The sequence below is a fragment of the Gossypium hirsutum genome, chromosome D05, assembly GCF_007990345.1.
Source record: "Gossypium hirsutum isolate 1008001.06 chromosome D05, Gossypium_hirsutum_v2.1, whole genome shotgun sequence".
Taxonomy (NCBI): domain Eukaryota; kingdom Viridiplantae; phylum Streptophyta; class Magnoliopsida; order Malvales; family Malvaceae; genus Gossypium; species Gossypium hirsutum.
In genome coordinates this window covers 58,493,400-58,510,030 of record NC_053441.1, presented here as the reverse complement: position 1 = coordinate 58,510,030, position 16,631 = coordinate 58,493,400, and positions in this window count along the sequence as shown.

Below are 16,631 nucleotides of genomic sequence, written 5' to 3'. Positions count from 1 at the left end.
TTTTGACTCTCATGGTTAACTTTCTTTGTTTGCCACATTTGAAATAAAGGAATATGAGATATCCTTTTTGTCCCTACCTGACCATTCTCATGTATCTCATTATGTGTTTATTTAATGATAACTAGTGAAATGACATGCTCTAAACAAAAGAAATGTCAAGCATTACCCGGATAAGAATTTGATAAGTGCAAGATCTTCAAAGCAAGAACAAAGTTTAACCAAGGGCAAAAGGGTGATATCTGAGAAACGTCGATTACTCGTAAAGCTCGAAGACAGGTATGAGGCCTGAAGAGAAGGTCGAGAATCAAAGCAATGAACGCAGATCCTCAACCTCATTGAAGAAAAACGTCTAAGGGCAATTTGTCATGGGCAAATGTACCAAAAGAGAATGATCGCAGCCCATGACAAGAAGGTACGACCAAGAGAGTTCCATGAAGGAGAACTCGTTCTAAGAAAGATTCTCCCAATACAAAAAGACCTACGAGGAAAATGGGCACCAAATTGGGAAGGACCATACGTTGTAAAAAAGGCATTCTCAGGAGGAGCTTTAATCCTTACCGAGATGGATGGGAAGGAGTTACCGAATCCGGTGAATTCAGATGTGGTGAAGAAATATTATGCTTAAGATGAAAACCCGAAAAGGGCATCTTAAAAAAAAAGGATCAGGGCGAAAACCCGAAAAGGGCGTCTTGATTAGTACAAAAGATTAGGATGAAAACTCGAGAGGGCGTCCTAATGAAACAAACCTGGCGGTCGAACGGTAGGTCAAGTAGTGAGACTACAGTATTTGAAGCACTTCTGAAAGCTCAAAATTTTCTACGCAAGAAGCCATGCTCGAAAAGATTATTGATTGAGGAACGTGGAAGAGTTCATGTGTTGAATATCTAGAGCATTTGTATCCGTTGTATACGACATTTTCTTTCTTTTTGATATTTTTACTCTCATTGGTTAACTTTCTTTGTTTGCCACATTTGAAATAAAGGAATATGAGATATCCTTTTTGTCCCTACCTGACCATTCTCATGTATCTCATTATGTGTTTATTTAATGATAACTAGTGAAATGACATGCTCTAAACAAAAGAAATGTCAAGCATTACCCGGATAAGAATTTGATAAGTGCAAGATCTTCAAAGCAAGAACAAAGTTTAACAAGGGCAAAAGGGTGATATCTGAGAAACGTCGATTACTCGTAAAGCTCGAAGACAGGTATGAGGCCTGAAGAGAAGGTCGAGAATCAAAGCAATGAACGCAGATCCTCAACAATCATGGCTAAATGGACATACGACAAACATGCTTAAGGAGCACCGCATAATCATGTAGGCATAAAAGCATTTAAGACAAACATGTGCATATAATGATACATGGCATATACAGGTACTCCAACAGAGCAAGAAATCTTGAATGAGAGTCGCACTGAATCAAAGGAAAAGATACCCGAGTTCTACCAAAGGACTGGTTTTGGTATTTTAATGTTTAATGTTCATGCTTTCCAAGGAAAATCAACTCATATCACGAGAGGTGAGTTGAGCCTTTTAATTTCTGTTTTTCAAAAATCAACTCATATTGCGAGAAGTGAGTTGAGCCTAGGGGCACGCCAAGGTATTTTTAGTTTATGTTTTAAATTGACTCATATTGCGAGAGGTGAGTTAAGCCTTTTAATTTATGTTTTTCAAAATCAACTCATATTGCTAGAGGTGAGTTGAGCCTCAGGACACGCTGAGGTAATTTTAATTTCTGTTGTTAAAAAAAATCAACTCATATTGCGAGAAATGAGTTGAGCCTCAGGACACGTTGAGGTAATTTCAATTTCTGTTTTCAAAATTCAACTCATATTGCGAGAAATGAGTTGAGCCTCAAGACACGTTGAGGTAATTTTAATTTCTGTTTTCAAAATTCAACTCATATTGCGAGAAATGAGTTGAGCCTCAAGACACGTTGAGGTAATTTCAATTTCTGTTTTCAAAATTCAACTCATATTGCGAGAAATGAGTTGAGCCTCAAGACACGTTGAGGTATTTTCAATTTCTGCTTCTCAAAATTCAACTCATATTGCGAGAAATGAGTTGAGCCTCAAGACACGTTGAGGTAATTTCAATTTCTGTTTTCAAAATTCAACTCATATTGCGAGAAATGAGTTGAGCCTCAAGACACGTTGAGGTAATTTCAATTTCTGTTTTCAAAATTCAACTCATATTGCGAGAAATGAGTTGAGCCTCAAGACACGTTGAGGTAATTTCAATTTCTGTTTTCAAAATTCAACTCATATTGCGAGAAATGAGTTGAGCCTCAAGACACATTGAGGTATTTTTAGTTTATGTTTTAAATTGACTCATATTGCGAGAGGTGAGTTAAGCCTTTTAATTTTTGTTTTTCAAAATCAACTCATATTGCGAGAAATGAGTTGAGCCTCAAGACACGTTGAGGTAATTTCAATTTCTGTTTTCAAAATTCAACTCATATTGCGAGAAATGAGTTGAGCCTCAAGACACGTTGAGGTATTTTCAATTTCTGCTTCTCAAATTCAACTCATATTGCGAGAAATGAGTTGAGCCTCAAGACACGTTGAGGTAATTTCAATCTTTGTTTTCAAAATTCAACTCATATTGCGAGAAATGAGTTGAGCGTCAAGACACATTGAGGTAATTTCAATTTCTGTTTTCAAAATTCAACTCATATTGCGAGAAATGAGTTGAGCCTCAAGACACGTTGAGGTATTTTCAATTTCTGCTTCTCAAAATTCAACTCATATTGCGAGAAATGAGTTGAGCCTCAAGACACGTTGAGGTAATTTCAATTTCTGTTTTCAAAATTCAACTCATATTGCGAGAAATGAGTTGAGCCTCAAGACACGTTGAGGTAATTTCAATTTCTGTTTTCAAAATTCAACTCATATTGCGAGAAATGAGTTGAGCCTCAAGACACGTTGAGGTAATTTCAATTTCTGTTTTCAAAATTCAACTCATATTGCGAGAAATGAGTTGAGCCTCAAGACACATTGAGGTATTTTTAGTTTATGTTTTAAATTGACTCATATTGCGAGAGGTGAGTTAAGCCTTTTAATTTTTGTTTTTCAAAATCAACTCATATTGCGAGAAATGAGTTGAGCCTCAAGACACGTTGAGGTAATTTCAATTTTTGTTTTCAAAATTCAACTCATATTGCGAGAAATGAGTTGAGCCTCAAGACACGTTGAGGTATTTTCAATTTCTGCTTCTCAAAATTCAACTCATATTGCGAGAAATGAGTTGAGCCTCAAGACACGTTGAGGTAATTTCAATATTTGTTTTCAAAATTCAACTCATATTGCGAGAAATGAGTTGAGCGTCAAGACACATTGAGGTATTTTCAATTTCTGCTTTTCAAAATTCAACTCATATTGCGAGAAATGAGTTGAGCCTCAAGACACATTGAGGTATTTTTAGTTTATGTTTTAAATTGACTCATATTGCGAGAGGTGAGTTAAGCCTTTTAATTTTTGTTTTTCAAAATCAACTCATATTGCGAGAAATGAGTTGAGCCTCAAGACACATTGAGGTAATTTCAATTTCTGTTTTCAAAATTCAACTCATATTGCGAGAAATGAGTTGAGCCTCAAGACACGTTGAGGTATTTTCAATTTCTGCTTCTCAAAATTCAACTCATATTGCGAGAAATGAGTTGAGCCTCAAGACACGTTGAGGTAATTTCAATCTTTGTTTTCAAAATTCAACTCATATTGCGAGAAATGAGTTGAGCGTCAAGACACATTGAGGTATTTTCAATTTCTGCTTTTCAAAACTTAACTCATATTGCGAGAGATGAGTTGAGCCTCAAGGCACGCTGAGGTATTTTCAATTTCTGCTTTACTAATTCTACTTTTCAAATCAACTCATATTGCAAGAGGTGAGTTGAGTCTCAGGCCACACGCTGAGGTCTTTTCAAATTCTGTTTTTAATTTCTGTTTTTTAATTTCTGTGTTTCAAAAAAAAAATCAACTCATATTGCAAGAGGTGAGTTGAGCCTCAGGACACGCTGATGTATTTTCAATTTCTACTTTTCAATTTCTGTTTTTCAAAAATCAACTCATATTGCGAGAGATGAGTTGAGCCTTTTAATTTCTGTTTTTCAAAAATCAACTCATATTGCGAGAGGTGAGTTGAGCCTTTTAATTTCTGTGTTTCAAAAAAAAAATCAACTCATATTGCAAGAGGTGAGTTGAGCCTCAGGACACGCTGATGTATTTTCAATTTCTACTTTTCAGTTTCTGTTTTTCAAAAATCAACTCATATTGCGAGAGATGAGTTGAGCCTTTTAATTTCTGTTTTTCAAAAATCAACTCATATTGCGAGAGGTGAGTTGAGCCTTTTAATTTCTGTTTTTCAAAAATCAACCATATTGCGAGAAGTGAGTTGAGCCTTGGCTCACGTGCTGAGCTATTTTCAATTTCTATTTTTAATGTCTAGTTTTAAATAGTCAATTCATATTGCGAGAAATGAGTTGAGCTCAGGATCACATGCCGAGTAAAGAATAAAGATTGGACAATTGAACAAAATTTAGTGCTTTTAAGTCTTTGCACTATCCTTGTTTCACAATGATAAGCAAAGAGGGGCAGTTGTAAGCACTAAATTTTTGTCCGACTAGAGTTTGTGTTTAATTTTCAAAATTTCAAAAAAAAAAATTTAAAAAATAAAAATTGCATTTTGACCCCTAAACTTTTCCTAAATTTCATTTTGACCCTTAAACTTTCTTTAAATTTCACTTAGACCCCTAAACTTTCATTAAATTTCATTTTAATCCTAAATTTTCTAAAAATTACATTTAGCCCCAGAAGTTTTGCTGTATTTGTGATTTGGTCCTTCAGACAAGTTACGTGATTTGGGGCACTCACTTCCCAAATTTTCAGGCCATAAACATGGGTGGCTGCACCTTCTTCACCCACTACCTGCAAACAATGAGAAAGAGGACAAAATTTGGAGCTTTTAAAAAGAAAAATTGAAGAGAAGGGAGGGGGGATTTTTTCGACAACCAAAAAAGCAAAAAAAAACAGCAGAGAAAGTTCAAAAAAATAAAAACAGCAGCAAGCCAAAAGACTCTGGCCACCGTCGCGCCACCACCATCGTTGCTCCACCACCGAAACCAAATCAAGAGCCAAGCAAGCATAAGCAAAAAAAAAAACAGCAAACAAGAAACAACAAAAAAATAGCAAAGAAGAAAAAGGAGAGAGAGGAGCACCGACCATCGCACCACCGAGCCGAGGACGAGCACGAATGGCGGCCTGAAGGAGGCGACGGCTTGGGGCTAAGGTGCGGCAGTGAAGAAGAAAGGAAAAAGAAAAAGGAAAGAAAGAGGTTTTTGAAAAAAACAAAGCAGCAAAAAAAACAAAACAAAGCAGAAAAAATAAAATAGAAGCAGGCCACAGCCAGGCCTGTCCAGTAACCAGCAGGCCCACTCCCAGGCAGCCCACACCAACAGTAGCTGACCCAGCAGGGCCCAGGCCCGTGCAGCAAGCAGCAGACCAAGCAGGCCCCCTGGCCCGAATTCGGCAGCAGGCCCCCAGGCCTGAATCCTGCAGCAGAAAAAAAAAGGTAAAAGAAAGAGCCCACCTTTCAAGCCCATAATATCAGGCCTTTGGTAATTTTTTTTTTATCTCTTTTAATTTAGTATATGTATTTAAATGGTGTTTCATTTAATTTAAAGTAGCATTTTTAAAATAGTTTTTTTATAAATATTATTATGTCATTCTACTTGCATGTTTAAAATTAAAATAATAATATTTTAATGCATAAGGCAACGAACCGATTTAGCACCAAGCCGTTGATTTCATCGCTATGTTGGGTGGATATCGATAGCTCGTATTAAATTCGGGACCCGTTTTTAAAAATAAAAAATGTTTAAAAATCCTCGTGTTTCAAAAAAAATTTCTCGTGTTTTAATACAACCCGATTAAATATTAAATTGAATTGGTTTGACACTAATTCGTCGATTTCATTGCCATGTTGGGGTGAATATCATCGATTCGTGTTAAATATGGTACGTTTTTCTAAAAAAAATTCTTGTTTCAAATTTTCGAATCTTTAAAAATTACTCGTATTTTAGAAATTTTCGAATTTTCGCGTTTTCAAAAGTTTTCGTGTTTGAAAAAAATTTTCGCGTTTAAAAAATTTCTCGTATTTCAAAAATTGTCGTTTTTTACAAATTTTCGTGCTTTCAATAATCCTCGTGCTTTTAAAAATTCTCATGTTTCAAAAATCTTCGTGTTTTCAAAATTCTAGTGTTTCAAAAATTTTCTTGTTTTCAGAAAAAATTTTCGTGTTTTTAAAAAAAAATTTCCGTGTTTTAAAAATTTTCGTGTTTTAAAAATTCTCGTATTTAAAATTTTTTTAAGAAAAAATTGTGTTTCAAAAAAATGTCTTGTTTTAAAAATTCCCGTGTTTCAAAAAAAATGTCGTGTTTTAAGAAAATTTCGTTTTTTCCAAAAATTTTCGTGTTTCTAAAATTTTCGTGTTTACAAATTCTCGTGTTTTCAAAAATTCTCGTATTTTAAAAAAAAACTTTCGTTTTAAAAAAGAAATACTGCGCTTCAAAATTCTCGTGTTTTTTTAAAAAAAAAGGGGTTCTCGTATTTCAATCGGATCACGACTAAATATTAAATGGAACTCGTATTTTTGAAAATTAAGACAACATGCGTTTAACGAGATACCAATTTTGGGCGTCGCGAGGGTGCTAATACCTTCCTCGCGCGTAACCGACTCCCGGACCCTAATTTTCTCTGGATTTTGACGTGGACCTAAAATTGTCTCTTTTTTTAGAAAAGTTTTAAAAAAATTCTTCTAAAAAAGGATTTTATTTGGTGTCTGATCACACCTAAAAAAGATCGGTGGCGACTCCTCTTTTGTAAATAAAATTTGAAACTTTAATTTTTCAATAATCATTTCAACTAGCGCCTATTGCCAAATTTTTAGGTCGCTACAATAATGTAATGATTCGGGGGTTCCTTCGCAACAGCTATACTTCAAAGGCAAGGCAACTTCTTATGGAAATGGTTGGTAAGGGCTTTTCTGCAGATATAGTCACTGCCCAATATCTGTAGCAATGACAATAGCATCAGTATAAATTTCTGCAGATATAATCACTCCAAGTGTGGAATTCAATCAAATTTGGGGTTTGTTTGTTTGATTGAAAACATTTTCTGGTAAATGATTTTCGGAAAAATGTAATATTTTCCGAATGATTTTTTTTGAAAATTGTTTCAAGTGAAACAGATACAAGATAAATATTTTCATAACAAAAAAAAATATTTCTTTTCATTATTTAATTACCAAAACTATCGTAAAATAAAGTATTTATCTTTAATCAAACTTAGTTATCTTAATTATTTTTGTAGAATTATTGGTTATGATTATTGCAACTGCAGCACACCTTAAAACAGCAGCACGGACGTTCAAATAGGCACAAAATACTGTTCTTTGATAGTCTAATAATCGCTGCAAATGATTTGGTGAATCTTCTTCGATGAAATAACAATGAAACTATCATCTCAATTAAACTCAACGATGCTCATCACCAATCTACAAAAAACATTTGAGATCGAAAGCACCCTGATTTTGCCAACAAATCTGCCATACCATTAGCATCTCTCCCAATTTTTCTAAACGGTACCTCATGAATGGATATCTTAATCTCATCAATGCTTGCAAAAATGTGCCAATATTTCCAAGGCCTAGATTTCTCATTGATACACCAAGTAAGCTCGACTATGGAGTCGAAGTCAACCATAGGCTTTTAGTCTTTAATCCTCTAGGAGTCTAAGAAGAAATGAAGAGCTAACTTAATCGCCATAATTTCAGCGAAATTAGAATCTTGGACGCCTTAGGGACCTGAAACATAGCAATGATATGGCCCTTCGAATTTCTAATATTCACACCACACCCCGTTGGGCCAAATTTACTTAATGTTGAACTATCACCGTTAAACTTTAACCAGCCTTCATTTGAAGGTTCCCAATGTGTCAGACTCTTGGTATAATGGCTACAGATACTCCTTTCACAATCTCATGGACACCCCTTCCCCCCACATTGACTCAAATTCATACATTCTAGCAAGACTTTTATCCAATGCAAAGATCTTAATTTAACTAGAAAAAAATGTACTCCAAATTAAAATCTTTTCCTCTAAACATAGAATCATTTCTTGCACTCTAGATGGTCCACAAGGCAACCATAATAGACATCAACCACCAATTAAACAGAGGTTTAGACACCAACTTATCAAAGCATAACGAAGGAAAGGATAAAATACTCAGAATTTGTTAACTCGGGCACAGTTCAACAAAATGTGACTAACATCCTTAGATTTCACTTTGCACCAATGACAAACAACATGCTCAACCAAGATCGAAATGCCTCTATTCTTAAGGAAACACATCATAGGAATCCTTTCCAAAATCACCAACCACGCAAAACATTGTATCTTAGGCGAAATGTTCAGGCTCCATAATATTTTATAATTGAAGGACAAAACATTGTATCACGATGCAAATTGCTCAATGACTTCAACTCCCAAATAAAAACGACTCCTTCGAAAAAAGGAGCTCCACAACTGATGGTAAAATCTGCCATTTTGTGAATAATCCTTAGCTTTGACGACTATATCCATAGCCAAAGCAAAAATTCTAGGATAACAATATTTAAGAACTCTACATCATTTGAACAATCCCATCTTCCACCTTTGCTAGTTTTGTTTTAAGTTAACAAGATAAGATCAAGTCTCGAATTAACCACTAATTTCTTCACCAAACCACTTTTGAGTAAACCAACTTCATTTAGTCGCAGATAAAGAGCACCTCAACAAGAATAAGAAATAAGAGGGAAGTCGCGCCTCAAGCCTATTAACTTTTTCATGACTAAATCATCATCCACTTCAGTTGTCATCCCGATTAATCTACTGACTCTTCAAGTTTTCTCAGCCTCCTTACGAATAAAATCCCTTCTCTTGATGAAATTGCTACCAAAAGAATACCCCATTAAATAATTCTTCTTTCCCTCTTGATTGATGCCTGTGCATGATAAAATACCATATACAAAATCAAAACCAGCTACAAGTGCCGCACAATACCATAATTTTTCCTACATAGAGCTAATTTTGCTAACCAATCAATACCATCACTGAACACCATGTAAATTTTATATTATTTTGTTCTACTAGATTCAAAATTACAACTATAGGTTGAACAAAATAAATATAACTACATGACAAAGTTGCAAACTCTATGGCTAAGATTGGAAGAAATTTAGGAATGGTGTTGAGTCTATTTGAAAATTTGCCTAATGCTACTGCTAGTCTTGTGCATATGGATAAAGGGTCAATTTCTAGATGTGTAAAGAACTACAGTGATTCTGGTGCTTAGATTCTTATGAGCGTCTTTGGCAACCAAATAAAAACTTTAAGTTAACCTTAAACTAAATAATCAAAGCAAATGTTGTGGCAAAATATTTATATTTATATATATATATGTTTATTGAGAAATGAGTAAGCCTATGCGGTTCAAGCCCATGTGACCAATACTAGCATAACTCTTTTAACCTTACCAAGTTGAATGATGATTTTAATGAGAACCAAATTGTGTTTTTAAAGACGTTGAAAGTAAAGAAAAAATGTAAACTCATGTGATGTCATGATGGTTAAGGGTGTTTATCGTCTCAAGTGTAGTTTGGGTTTGAGTTGTATTAATCCGTTTTTCTAAACCATTTTTATCAAAAATAATAAAAACATATTTTTTATTCTCTAATTTTCACATATTTTTATTTTCATTTTTCAAAAATTATTTTCAATTTTTTTTTATCCCGACATGTTTTCTTCACCATTTTCCATGAAAATGAAAACAGCCCTTGTTTCCTAAAAGAGTTTCCAGTAGTGTCATCTAAAACGTGAATCTGTCATATTAGTCAGTCAGTATAGGAAATCTAATGTATTCGTAATTATGAGTAGTAAGTATTCATCAGACCGAGTTATCAATACTATATATGAAATATGTTTAAATTCTATAGTATCCGCTAAATTTGAGTATTTCACGCTATATAGAAAAGGTTAACTAAAGTATATGTTGTTCGTCAAAATAGAGTCTTCTCATGGTATGTAATAAAGTTGTCTAGGTTAATTTAAGTGTTACTCTGTACAAATAATTTGATAGTTGTCACTTCACTAGGAGAATCCGCCAAAGGTGGATTCCATTTAAAAATAAATAGTAATTTTATTAAATTTAAAAGGAAGATTTATAAGTATATAATAATATTAATAATAGTTGAAGATTGCATTTAAAAATAAAAGTTTAATTTTTTATTAAAAATTATTCACATTAAAAAAAATAAAATAAAAAAACCCAAATTACGCTCCCAACCCTTTCCCTAAACACCACTTCGCAACCCAAAATTGACTGTCTAAGGTTGATGGAAGGCAGAGGTTATGAACCCAATATTGTAGCATATAGCACTGTCATTGGCTGTCTTTGTAAGAACGGGTTGTTAAAGGAGGCTCTCGATCTCTTCTCTGAAGTGAAGGTTAAAGGCATTAGACCAAATATCATTACTTATAACTGCTTAATTCATGGTATGTGTAATTCGGGCCAGCAGGAGGAGGCAACAAGGCTTTTGAATGAAATGGTTGATAACAATATTTCACTTAATATTGTCACATATACTATATTGATTGATGCACTTTGCAAGGAAGGAACGATTTCTAAAGCTGTAGAGATCATTGACACAATGAGAAAGAAAGGCATTGAGCCTGATGTTGTCACGTATAGTACATTGGTTGATGCGCATTGCAAGGAAGGGATGGTTTCTGAAGCTGAGGATTTTGTTGATGTAATGATAAAGCGAGAAATCGAGCCCAACGCATCACACTCTTGGTATGATGGCTACGGATACTCCTTTCAAAATCTCGTAGACACCCCCTCCCCCCACATTGACTCAACAAAATTCATACATTCTGGCAAGACTTTTATCCACTGCAAAGATCTTAATTTAACCAAAAAAAAATGTACTCCAAATTAAAATCTTTTGCTCTAAACATAGAATCATTTCTTGCACTCCAGATGGTCCACAACACAACCATAATAGACATCAACCACCAATTAAACAGAGGTTTAGACACCAACTTATCAAAGTATAACAAAAGAAAGGATAAAATACCTCAGAATTTGTTAACTCGGGCACAGTTCAGCAAAATGTGACTAACAACCTTAGATTTCACTTTGCACTAATGACAAACAACATGCTCATCCGAGATCGAAATGCCTAGGAAAGACATCGTAGGAATCCTTTCCAAAATCACCAACCATGCAAAACATTGTATCTTAAGCGACTATCCATATAGTATATGTATATGTGACAATATAGTATATGCATCTTAAATATTGTGTCTTTTGATTTTGAAAGAAAGTAATGAACTACAGACATCTGACTAAATGTTGGTTGTGGATTGTAAGGAAAATAAGCATGTTAAGTAGAGAATATACTCTACATGTTGTTAGAATCTGATTGTCTTACTCATAAATGTCTCACGGTCGGTTTTATATGATTGTTACATTTTAGTCGGCGGAGACAGAGAGGGACCTAACAACAAGGGGAAAGTCAAGCTAGTAAGTGATACATGTAACACCCCGAACCCGAGGCCGTCGCCGGAGTCGAACACGAGGTGTTAACAGACTTCAAACCACTTAAAAAAATTTCCCAGACAAGCTGCCAGTCTGCGTACTAGTCGCTTTAAAAATCATATCTTGAGTTCTGAAACTCGAAATCCAGTTCCGTAAATTTTCCCTGAAACTAGACTCATATTCCCATCTACATATTTTTTTCTAGAATTTTTGGTTGGGCCAATTAGTACAGTTTATTAGTCAAAGTCTCCTATGTTACAGGGATCGACTACACTGACCTTTGCGTATTACGACTTGGATATCTCCCTGCACAGAGCTTCAATACTGATGCCGTTTGTTTCTATAGAAACTAGACTCAGCTAGGAATCTATACATATATGGCATGACTCCTAATTATCTCTGGTTAATTTATAATGAATTTCCAAAGTCGGAACAGGGAATCCAGAAACCGTTCTGGCCCTGTCTCACGAGAACCTAAATATCTCTTAGCATACTGTCCATATGATCGTTTTGTTACTTTCCTATGAAAATAGATTCATCAAGGTTCGTTTACATAATTTATTCATTATTTAATTCCAATCCTACTATTTTCAGTGATTTTCCCAAATCTACATCACTGCTGCTGCCAGCATCTGCCTTTAAGGTAGACTTTACCTATTTCATAGTTTCCATGATTCAACTAGCCCTTTTAGCATAAATAGCACAAATTATGATAGTGATTAACCATTCCATACCAAATGATTATAACATTATGCTCAAACATATATAAGCCATTTTCGCATGGCTATATACATTAACCAAAATATTCTTCCGCCACTAGTCTATTTTATACATGCCATAAGATAGTCCAAAACATAGCAGTACCAAACAGTGGATAGTGATAGTGTGACTAGTTGTTGACGATCCCCGAGCCTGTAGCTTCGCAATGAGATCTATAAAACAGAGGAAACAGAGTAAACGGATTAAGCATTACAATGCTTAGTAAGTTTTAAGCAGTGTCAACAGATAACAATCAAATTATAACGTAGTTGTTCGTATTTTTATTTCACTCTTCCTTCGGGCATACCATCCCTTTACCGAATATGCACATCTCATCATATACAATAGGCAGATAAACTTTCACATAAAAGTGAGCTCATGTGACATAGATATATCGTATGATTTCACATCACCTCTCACACTGATCCGATGTCACATAATCATAGGAATAGTCTCATAGATTGCTCTCGTATGCATCACTTAACTACCTTATGATTTAGTGCAAATCAAGCTCACATATAAACTTGGAGTACATACCTGTTTAACCTTTCGCATTGAATATATTTATAAGCAATTCTTATTACGAAGTCTTACCCGGACATAATCTTCACACGAAGTTATCGGGTCTTACCCGGATATAGTACGAGCACGAAGCTTACGGACATTAATCAGTGATAATATTCTCGCATAAAGCCTGCGGGGTTTTAACCCGGATATAGTACTGACACAAATGCCCTTCGGGACTTATCACATTCATCACATCGGCCATTAGGCCCTATCGCATATATACGCTTTCACATTCATCACATCGGCCATTAGGCCTTATCGCATATATACACTTTCACATTCATCACATCGGCCATTAGGCCTTATCACATATATACACTTTCACATTCATCACATCGGCCATTAGGCCTTACTATCATTTCATATTCGAATACTCATAAACTTACAATATCACGATTTAGAATTCAAGTATGGGTTTAATCAATAGCTTATGAGCAACTAAAACAAGTTTATCAAGGTTCACAACATAATCTCAAATTCAGCACAAGCTGTTTTTCCTGAGCAATAGTCACTAAATTATTTATAACTGGAGCTACAAAACTCCAAATCACTTTCCGTTAATTTTTCCTGAATATAGACTCGTATATCTTCCATCCATAAAATTTCCAGAATTTTAGGTTTGGCCAATCAATACCAGATTTTTCTTAAAGTTTCCCCTGTTTCACTGTTTGACTAATCTGACCACTCTTCACTACGAATCAAATTTCTCATTTTACTGAATTCAAAATGTGTTGTATTTGATTTCATTTGAAACTAGACTCATTAAGGAGTCTAAGCATATAAATTTTATCTTATAACCATTTTTGTACAATTTATAATGATTTTCTAAAAACAGAACAGAGGATTACAGTGTCATTCTGCGCTGTCTCACACAACTTTAAGTATCTCATTATCGGAAATTCCTTTGCTTACACGGTTTCTTTTATAAGAAACTAGACTAATTAAGCTTTAATTTCATGTCTCATTCAGCCTCTAATTCAAATCCATAAATTTATGGTGATTTTCTAAAGTCACGTTACTGCTGCTGTCCTAAGCAGACTATTTCAAATTACCTTTGAATTCCCAAGCTCAAACACTTAAGAACTTACCATTTGAGCTTAGAACATATCATGGCCACATCATATCTTATTAAATCAACTCATCATGTCCTATTATAATTGAATTTACTCAACATTTAATCACTTAAAACTTACCTCGGATGTGGTCGAACAATTTCGGCGGCTATTCGATCACTTTTTCCTTTCCCTTGTTGGACGCCTCTCCTTTAGAGTCTTGAGCTTAAACAAATAAATTAACTCTTTTAACCGCTTTGCTACATATATTGGTATCCACATTTTAATGATTTTATGACATACGCAACGACATGGTAAAATTTTCATCTTGCTACTTTATGTTCTTAGCTATTCGGCTAATAACCCCATGCAATTACCATACTATCAATAATCTAATCACACATGCATATGCATACTTGGACATTCGGTAATCACCTTTGCTAATTTTAAACTCAACATCACATAAGCTCCCAAGTGATGGCCGAATGCTTCATTTGTTACCCAACTAACCATTCAACAACCTCAACCTCATTACCACCCTTTTATGCCTAATTATCTAAGTCAAGATAAGATCATCAACATGCCTAACTATAGCCGAATGTGCAACATTAATCTATCATTTCTATCTCATTTAACACTTAACATTTACCACATATCGATTCACCAAACTCTCCATCTATTCATGCTCTCATATTCGGTCACCCATACCCATACTAACCATATAACTAATTAATCCTAGGGTTAAACACAAGTGCAATATTGAAGCACCATGGCCGAACCTTCATGAAGTTGCTAAGACCCCTCATTTCTACTCCTCACACACTCTCACATCCAAACCTTTTTATTAAACACTCAAGCTCAATCATCTTCATGCCTCATCACCACAACATCAAAACACCAACCAAGAAAGACAACACCCATGGCCGAATATCATCTCCATCACATAGCAAGATTTAGACCATGGGCTAGGTAGAACTCAAACTAACAACTAAAACATGCATGCATCTCATGGAACATCATCAAACATACCTTAGTCTAGTTACATGCATGGCCGAATCTCTTCACCCTTTCTTCTTCCTTCCTCCTTCAAATTTTCGGCCAAGGTGTTAAAGGATGAACACCCTTTCTTTTTTTTTTTCTTTTCTTTGTCTAGTTACGGCAAATGGAGGGGGGATGGATGAGACAACTTTGTTTTCATCACCCCTCCCTTTTCATTACTTAATTACTAACCCTTTATTTATTCTTTCTAACATAACACACTAAGCCAACATGTTCCCAACATGTTTCCACCCATAGCATGGCCGGCCACTAGCTCAAATTTTGGGTAATTTGACATGCAAACCCATCATTTTCATAACATGCATTAATAGGCCACTTCACATTTGCCTAGCACATTTCTAAATTTTCTCACATAAGTCCTATTTAATAAAATTCACTTACAATTAACAAAATTCAAACATGAAATTTTCACACATGCATATATACATATAATAGACATAAAATATTATATTCAATTATTTCTGCAACTCGGTTTAGCGGTCCCGAAACCACTTCCCGACTAGGGTCAAATTAGGGGTGTCACAACTCTTCCCCCCTTTAGGGATTTTCGTCCCCGAAAATTTCTACCGATGCATAGTTTAGGATAACGTCCTCTTATTGAATTATATTCATATAAACATTAGCTCATCGATGGCAATTGTAATTCATTATTGATTTCGCATCGATCTGTAAAATCATTTTCTTATCTTAAAACAAATACATAAACATTTCTACAAGTATGCACATATATCTCATTTTCTTGATTTCATAAGTGATAATCACTTAATTTAATTCACAATTGCATCTCAAACACATATTAAGCACATATTAATATGTATAATTCACATCATCAACCCACATATTTGTAACCCATGTTTTCATTCATAAATAAGCTGTAACCTAACCGAAAGTACACATATACTCAAACATCCCAATAAATATCCTTTATAACTTTATCACATCTCAATATTCAACTTAACTCATTTCCAAAAGAAAAGTCAACTTCCACGTACCTGAACATTTAGTTCATTTAGCACATTCAATCATAGTTAACGTTACCCGTATACAGTCGAATAGGCATAAAGCCTAATATAATACTCTGGCATGAGATTTATTCTAGCGCATAACTCGTATATCCAAAATTATCAACATTCATCAAAAATTCTTTCAAACTTTCGAATGTCGAAACTTAATCAAAATAATTTCTTGAACAAGATTAACAAAATAGTGTCCATTCAGCAATAGCATATATAGCTCTTACAATGCCATATCCTAGATATGGTCCTACATATTCTCACATATCGAGCCGATGCCATGTCCCAGACATGGTCTTACACACTATCTCAAATCAATGCCTTCGTCCCAAACGAGGTCTTACATGAATTCCACTTCACACACTTAGTGCCCACTGACCGATCTCGCACTCATAGTGCTCGGTTAAAGGAATTCGCACACACACAGTGCCTCTAATTATTCACATACATAGTGCTCTTATTCATTCGTTAATACACATTGATGTGACTTAACCAAGTCTATAAACATCATGTATGTACACTTTTAAACATATCATCTCATTTAAAT